The sequence below is a fragment of the Littorina saxatilis genome, unplaced genomic scaffold (genome assembly GCF_037325665.1).
Source record: "Littorina saxatilis isolate snail1 unplaced genomic scaffold, US_GU_Lsax_2.0 scaffold_1886, whole genome shotgun sequence".
NCBI lineage: Eukaryota > Metazoa > Mollusca > Gastropoda > Littorinimorpha > Littorinidae > Littorina > Littorina saxatilis.
In genome coordinates, this window is record NW_027126176.1 from 1 (window position 1) to 8910 (window position 8910).

Sequence of the window (8910 nt, forward strand, 5' to 3'; positions counted from 1 at the left end):
CATACAACTGTGTGTCCGACAACTTGTTGAATAACGAATTTCATAATCGAAAGACCATTTGTGAAAGTGTGTTTAGCCTAGACCGAACAGATCAGTCTGCTAGTGGTCGGACCTTTAGCACACGTCGGCCACACGCCATTTTTCCTCTCTCGATTCTCGAACATTTTTGGATCAATTGTCTTTCACTAATAGTAATACACTACAAAGCAGATGTATGAGTGTTGTAGTGTAAATGAATATGAGGCACAGCTGTCTGCCTGACAACTTGTCGAATAAGGAATTATATTGAAAGATATATGTGAAAGTGTGTGAGCACAGCTGATCAAAAGTCCGTCTGCTAAAAGCAGCTTCGATTCAAAAGTTTTTGGGCTCGATTATTCTTTTTTAAGTTACCCAAAACAACGTTAAGGAAAGTGCTATTGCAGAAAACTGACATGCATCTTCCCGTCGGATAACTTGCTCGATAAGGCCTTCTATTAAAAGATATTTCAGAAATATTGTGAGAGTGATGTTTGACGGACGTTGTAGCCTCTCAGTGCGGACTCTTAAAGTCCGACTACTGTGACCAAAAACGAGGCCAAAATTGAAAATAAGTAATTAACACTGTTATTTACTAATTTTCACGGGAAAAATGGTAACCTTAGGTTCTGGCACTAGTAAGCCGTCATACAAAAGCGTTTTGGTGTTTATATCTTTTTTGTTTTGTTGTGTTGTTCCGACCACGAAGGGCCATATCAGGGCGGTGCTGCTTTGACATATAACGTGCGCCACACACAAGACAGAAGTCGCAGCACAGGCTTCATGTCTCACTCAGTCACATTATTCTGACACCGGACCAACCAGTCCTAGCACTAACCCCATAATGCCAGACGCCAGGCGGAGCAGCAGCCACTAGATTGCCAATTTTAAAGTCTTAGGTATGACCCGGCCGGGGTTCGAACCCACGACCTCCCGATCACGGGGCGGACACCTTACCACTAGGCCAACCGTGCCGGATATATTTTTGGTACCTGGTTCATGATCTGTTCAATTTCAAACTAAGCATGCACAAGTTTTAATTTACTTTCATTCTGTATGCAGGTACCAAAAGCCCGACATCACCGGAGGAAAATACAAGCAAAGGTATGCACGCATGTCTTCAGTGACTGAGAATGTTTATGGGATGAATGAGAGTTGCCTAAACTTCTACTGCAATATGTTTAAGGCATTCATCCCCATTTCATTTCATTCAATCCTATTAGGCCAGTAAAGGCACCCACTTGACTCTGTGGTACTTTTTTCCTGATCAAAAATTCTTTCACGTGGTCACATGACGATGCCAAAGCAAGGGTACCCCCAAATCGACCTGACATAAAAAAGAGTACCCCCCCCCCAAAAACCAATAGTTGGGAAAAAGAACCCATCTATCTTTCTCTCTCTCTCTCTCTCACTGTCCCGTCTCTTTCTCTCTGTCTTTCTCTCTCTCTCTCAATCTCTCTCTCTCTCTCTCTCTCTCTCTCTCTCTCTCTCTCTCTTCCTCTCTCTCTCTCTCTCACCACCATTGGTTTGTATATGGGTCTGTGGCCTTAGTAATATAAACCATTATCTTTCTCTCTCTGTTCTATTTGTATGTCCGTGTGTATATATGATTAGAGTAGTATGAAAAAGAAAGAATTTCTGTAATGCTTATGCCACAAACCTTGTAAAATAAGATTTGATTCAATTTGGTCTTCCCCCTCTTCCATTTCAGGCAGTTTTCTTTGTTGTTGCTATAACTGCGAATAAAAGGTGTGTCATTATTTTTTATAAACAAGGAACATAGTTTTTGTTACTGTGAAAGAATTTTGGAATTGTTCTCTAATAGTTGGGGGGGATGCTGTCCTGACCCTGTTGAAGGTCGGCACTTGTATATATATATAATATATTTTGTTATTATTATAAGGACCTTTAAACTAACCCCTCTTTTTCCTTTCTTTTGTGATGTAGTTTCCAACTTCATTATTCAAGTATCATGGGTTTCAGGAGTCAAAATCCAGACAGAGGGCAAGCGATACTTTTGTATCTTCTGCGAAAAGTACTTTGCTCAACACCTCAACCGGCACTCATAAAAAGCCACAGCGAGGAGGCAGATGTTGCTGCGGCCCAGGCTCTTCCGGAGCCCCAACGCTCGCAGGCCCTCTTGATCATCCGAAACCATGGCAGAGACGGAATTAATTGGTATGTGGTCCTGCAAGGAGCTAAACCAGATCACAAGTGGTCCATGGAAAGCACTTGTGCACCATTGTGCCAGTTCTGATTTTTAGACTACAATAGCTAGTTTTCTTATATACTGATTGCAAAAGATAGTACAGGGGTACCTGCAATGACTTGCCAGAAGTGTCCTTAAATTGAAGGTGGCCTGTCATGTTGACGGGTAATTTGGTAGGGATAATAGACAAATGGACAACAGAAAGCGTCAGCACACTCTGGTTTACGTAAACTATCAGTTTCTGAACAGACATTGCCAGGTTTTTTACGCACAGTACAAACACCCTTTCATTTAAACACTCACCGCTTGCGAACATCCTAAGTACCCTCCGTAAAGAGCTAGCATTTTTTTAAGATTTTATTTTTGCATGGCCTGCAGGATTGTCTAGTACCAAAATCAGACGCTTTTTGGCGCTAGTACTAAAATCTAAATAATAAATTGACGACTTGTAACACAAGCATTCATTAATCCTAAAAGATTTGTTTTTCATCAAAAAAAGATCAGTACAACTCGAAGTTTTGAAAAATGGACAAAAAGGGAGTCCGGAAGCTTGTCACGCAAAGAAGTGTTTCCCGAAGCAGACACATTTTTTGCATTGAACTTGCTTCTTTGAAGCCAAACTCCACCGTTAAGTTTGTGTGACTCGCAGTCGTTGTTGCATTTTAGATTCAGAGTTACACGATAATGTTCTGATGCAGATAAGGCGAGTCGCATTGAAATCAGAAACTGACGACTAGATTGTGAAAAAAAGGAAATCACACCCCGGGGTCCACGATGGCTATGGCGTTAGATAAACCATGCAAAAATAAATTCATTGAAAATTGCTGGCTCTTTACGTAAGGCACCTCAGATATTCTCAAGCGGTGAGTGTTCAAACAAAAGGGTGTTTGTACTGTGTGTCTTTGATGGTTTGCGGGAGGCTTACTGTGCCTTAAAAGGGATATGTGGTCTCTCATCGGAGAGGCCACACATTGCAGGTACAACTCCACACACTTTTTAACTTTGTGACTTTCATTGCCGTGCACTGATACACTGAGCACAAAAAGTAAGGGATATTTTTTTCAATGGTATACCCCAGATAACAGCAGTTATTTGGTCAGAAATATACGTGAATTTGAAAATCAGTCTTTCTTCTGCTCAAAAATGTGTTTCTGGAATCTGAGCAATATCTGGGTATGATGTCACTGGTCCGTGACCACATCTACTCTCAAAAATTGTGTTTTTTGATGGCTTGATTCACTTTCAACCGTTGAAACAGTGACTTAAACTGAATATTTTACATTTTTTACATTCGAAAGTTTATTTGGTGTCTTACCTAATGGTTCATACAAATTTCGTTCAAATCTGTCGCGCTGTCAGGCTGATCTAGTGTGTAAAACAGAGCGACCACAAAACTGAAAAACAGCAAAAAATCAATGGTTTTAATGGTGTTTTTGCTGGGTAGCTGCAGGCTCTCCAAATTTCACAGAACTTAACTTTTGTGCTCAGTGTACATACAGCAGACTTGCGCTCTTCAGTCTCTTTGTTTGTATGTTTGCTTAATGCCCAGTCCACCACAAAGGGTTATGTATCCATTGGACATTGGATTTCCCTTCTTTGAGCCATGTGACGTCAGAGGCATACAAAACTTCATATTTTGGCGTTTCAGGTTGACCGAAACTTCAAAGGAACTACAAAACACACGTCATGTGTTTGATTGCATGTGTGTGTGCTGTTCAATGTCAAAACAACAACAAAGTCAGTACATGACGTGTGTTTTGTAGTTCCTTTGAAGTTTCGGCCAACCTGAAACGCCCAAATATGAAGCTTATGTGTTTGATTGCAAGTGTGTGTGTGCTCGTTCAATCGTTAAAACAACAAAGTCAGTACCTGAAAGGAATGCAATCGATAAATAAATGTTATTTGCGTTTTTGACCAAAATATGACATTTTACACAGATCAAGACAGTCATTGTTCTCCGAGACTGCGCTAGCAGTCGAGGTGAACAATGACTGTCGAGATGTGTGTAAAATGTCATATTTTGGTCAAAAACGCAAATAACGTATAATATCAGGGCGGTTGCTCTTCAGTGCTCTTCAGTGTAATGCACCATAAAAGAGGAGTCACACTACACAAATTCTAACCTGTCTTTGATGCAATTCATGGTCTCATTGATTTTTGGGTTGTTCTTGTTGATTATTTTATTTTATCATATTCGTTCCATTTCCTTGTATTAATACACACCCCACAAAATAATTTTTAAATCCAACCAACATGGTGGTTTTTTTTTTTACTCACATGCGAAGCAAAATTGAGTCTATGTACTCACCCGAGTCGTCCGGACGTCCGTCCGTCCGGAAAACTTTAACGTTGGATATTTCTTGGACACTATTCAGTCTATCAGTACCAAATTTGGCAAGATGGTGTATGATGACAAGGCCCCAAAAAACATACATAGCATCTTGACCTTGCTTCAAGGTCAAGGTCGCAGGGGCCATAAATGTTGCCTAAAAAACAGCTATTTTTCACATTTTTCCCATTTTCTCTGAAGTTTTTGAGATTGAATACCTCACCTATATATGATATATAGGGCAAAGTAAGCCCCATCTTTTGATACCAGTTTGGTTTACCTTGCTTCAAGGTCAAGGTCACAGGAGCTCTTCAAAGTTGGATTGTATACATATTTTGAAGTGACCTTGACCCTGAACTATGGAAGATAACTGTTTCAAACTTAAAAATTATGTGGGGCACATGTTATGCTTTCTTCATGAGACACATTTGGTCACATATGATCAAGGTCAAGGTCACTTTGACCCTTATGAAATGTGACCAAAATAAGGTAGTGAACCACTAAAAGTGACCATATCTCATGGTAGAAAGAGCCAATAAGCACCATTGTACTTCCTATGTCTTGAATTAACAGCTTTGTGTTGCATGACCTTGGATGACCTTGACCTTGGGTCAAGGTCACATGTATTTTGGTAGGAAAAATGTGTAAAGCATGTGAGTCGTATGGGCTTTGCCCTTCTTGTTTTACCTTTCTATGCCCTCCAGCAAGAAATAGTGGACAGCGAGCTTTGCTTGCTTCCAAATTTATATTAATGAGCTAATTATAACATTTAATCATCATCAAAAACCTTGTCAATGCTTTCAATGTGTGTGTGATTCAGAAGTCGTTAGGTAATCTGGCAGTCATTAAAACAAGGTAGGGGTCAAATTAAAAGTTTTAAAGTTGCCACAGCGCTCCAAAAACTCAATAATGTTTGTTGCGGTTTTACAAAATGTGATCCAGATTCACTGAAGGGGGCCGGGGACTCAAAATAACCATTTTTTCATGTTGGGAGTCGTTTAGCTATGTTTTAGATATGGTTAGCTCTGTTCAATCAATCAATGAGTCTTATATCGCGCATATTCCGTGGGTACAGTTCTAGGCGCTCTGCAGTGATGCCGTGTGAGATGAAATTTTATACGGCCAGTAGATTGCAGCCATTTCGGCGCATATTTACCTTTCACGGCCTATTATTCCAAGTCACACGGGTATAGGTAGACAATTATTAACTGTGCCTAAGCAATTTTGCCAGGAAAGACCCTTTTGTCAATCGTGGGATCTTTAACGTGCACACCCAATGTAGTGTACACGGGGGGAGGTTCGGACACCGAAGAGAGTCTGCACACAAAGTTGACTCTGTGAAATAAATTTCCGCCGAACCTGGGATCGAACTCACGCTGACAGCGGCCAACTGAATACAAATCCAGCGCGCTACCAACTGAGCTATATCCCCGCCCGTTAGCTGTATCATTCTGTTTTTTTTCTTTTCCTCTCACTTTGAAGGCCTGGGAATTATGTATTTTTGTCAGTATTGTTTTTTATTTTGTATTTTGTACGTTATTGTCTCCATGGAAGGTGTGATTTTTTGGGTGCTCATTTTTTGTAGTCTTTAGCATGTACAACAAAGGCATTTTGAGGAACAGCTGTCAATTTCTGTTTCAGGGAACTACAGCAAGTTCTCGAGAGAAGAAGAGAAGGCCGTGAGGAAGCTTTTTCAAGCTTCCATTTTGGGAGGAAAGCTTCCAGGAAAGAAACAAATTTTGTTGGGCATTGCAGGCAGCCAAACACTGGAAGGGAGATCCTGGACCCAAATTAAAGATAAAGTGGCAAATGAAAAGAACACATGAAGCACATGTACTAAATTTAACTGTTACTTCCTACTGTAATATTAATTCCATTTCCCGCAGTTTCCTGTCACTTTGAGGGAAAACTGCACTTTGGTTTGTGCAGTGCAGTTCTTTTGTCAGTTGTTCTCCTCTTTATTTGTTCTATCGTCTTTCTTCTTCTTTTTTGTGTGTGTACTTTTGTGTTTTTGTGCCTGAAGAAGACCCTTAGGTCGAAACGTCCCTGTTATTTGTTCCGTGTTCGTCATTTTAACGTGAGTACATTGCTTTTTGGTCTCTTTATTGTTCCCTCTCACGTGCAGTCGCCATTGTTTAATACTTTGAGGGAAGTTAAAAGAAATATTTTTGTCGACAAGCAAAGTGGTTACAAGCCCCCCGGTCATACACTTTTTTTTTTCGTAAAGCACAGATTTTTTGCTCCCACCCATGCAGTTGGAAAACCTTTTCAAATCTCTTGTGTTGTTTTAAACTTTTGCTCTAAACATTTGGTATGACACAAATTTTGAAGTGAAAATTGATTCGGATTACAGTATCACTTGATTATGTTTCATGATTTTTGAGTCACTTGAGAAAAAGTGACTCTATGTAATCGGTCAGTGTTAGTCTGTCCGGCCGGCCGTCTGGCCGGCCGTCTGGCCGGCCGTCCGTAGACACCACCTTAACGTTGGACTTTTCTCGGAAACTATCAAAGCGATCGGGCTCATATTTTGTTTAGTCGTGACCTCCAATGACCTCTACACTTTAACGATGGTTTCGTTGACCTTTGACCTTTTTCAAGGTCACAGGTCAGCGTCAAAGGAAAAATTAGACATTTTATATCTTTTCTCGGAAACTATCAAAGCGATCGGGCTCATATTTTGTTTAGTCGTGACCTCCAATGACCTCTACACTTTAACGATGGTTTCGTTGACCTTTGACCTTTTTCAAGGTCACAGGTCAGCGTCAAAGGAAAAATTAGACATTTTATATCTTTGACAAAGTTCATCGGATGTGATTGAAACTTTGTAGGATTATTCTTTACATCAAAGTATTTACATCTGTAGCCTTTTACGAACGTTATCAGAAAAACAAGGGAGATAACTAGCCTTTTCTGTTCGGCAACACACAACTTAACGTTGGGCTTTTCTCGGAAACTATAAAAGTGACCGGGCTCAAATTTTATGTGAACGTGACTCATTGTGTTGTGAATAGCAATTTCTTCCTGTCCATCTGATGCCTCATATAATATTCAGAACTGCGAAAGTGACTCGATCGAGCGTTTGCTCTTCTTGTTTTCTGGTTTACCTTGTTTCTTTTTGGTGTAAATATGTGGACGTCTGCACTGACAGATGTCATGACAGCTGTCCTTTGTATGAGATTGTCTGGGTTGTGGATAACTCCCATTGATCATGACTTTTGTATGGACCCGCAGCATTGTTACGTGTATTTGCTCTGTCCAGTAGGAAAACATTTTTAAGTCTTCTTGTGTTGTTTTAAACTTTTGCTCTAAAAATGTGGTTCCCATTGAACCTCAGTACAGATTATGGTTTGCAAAATATATGTTGCTTACTTGATTCTTGAGAATTGTGTTTGTTTTCGCTACCCCCGCGGGTTAGGGGGAGTCCCATATTGGTTGGGACGAGAAAGAATTTACCCGATGCTCCCCAGCATGTGGTAAGAGGCGACTAACGGATTCTGTTTCTCCTTTTACCCTTGTTAAGTGTTTCTTGTATAGAATATAGTCAATTTTTGTAAAGATTTTAGTCAAGCAGTATGTAAGAAATGTTAAGTCCTTTTTACTGGAAACTTGCATTCTCCCAGTAAGGTAATATATTGTACTACGTTGCAAGCCCCTGGAGCAAATTTTTGATTAGTGCTTTTGTGAACAAGAAACAATTGACAAGTGGCTCTATCCCATCTCCCCCCCCCTTTCCCCGTCGCGATATAACCTTCGTGGTTGAAAACGACGTTAAACACCAAATAAAGAAAGAAAGTCTGTTTTCGCCAAGTGAGGGTGTGTGACTGTGGCTGTGAGTGTGTTTGTGACAGTAAATTCAACACTATGAGTGACAAAGAACTGAAGACTGTGTGTGGCAGGGAACAGGACACGTTGTGTCATTCGCTTGTTAGTGTAATCATTATATTTTGTAACCATCAAAAACAATTTCCCTTGAAATCAAAACACAATTTCCCTTGAAATCAAAACATTAACAAGTAAGAAAAAATGACACCTGAAAATGGCATTCAATGGTTACTCATGCTCTCTCTCTCTCTCTCTCTCTCTCTCTCTCTCTCTCTCTCTCTCTCTCTCTCTCTCTCTCTCTCTCCCTCCCCCCCTCCTGAAAACAAACAAACATCAAACAAACATTGAGGAACCAAAGCTAAATAGCGTTTTAAAGTATAAGCTCAAGAGGATACTTCCCACTGTGATATTAATTACTAGTGTGTTTTTGTGAGGGTGCTTTAACGTTTCAGTTATAGGGAGTAGCACACGTTTGTGATATGATCCGTGCATGTCTTAAACAAGTAATGGCAGTGCATATTAGCAGATC

At 40.2% G+C, this 8910-nt stretch overlaps 1 long non-coding RNA gene across 1 annotated transcript; it reads left to right on the plus strand.

Moving 5' to 3' along the window:
* Positions 1-2080: 2080 nt before the first annotated feature.
* LOC138954636 (uncharacterized) lies at positions 2081-7932 on the plus strand. The gene is made up of 2 exons (XR_011451915.1): positions 2081-2196; positions 6198-7932. It is a non-coding gene; the product is annotated as an uncharacterized lncRNA (long non-coding RNA).
* The last annotated feature ends 978 nt before the right edge of the window (positions 7933-8910 follow it).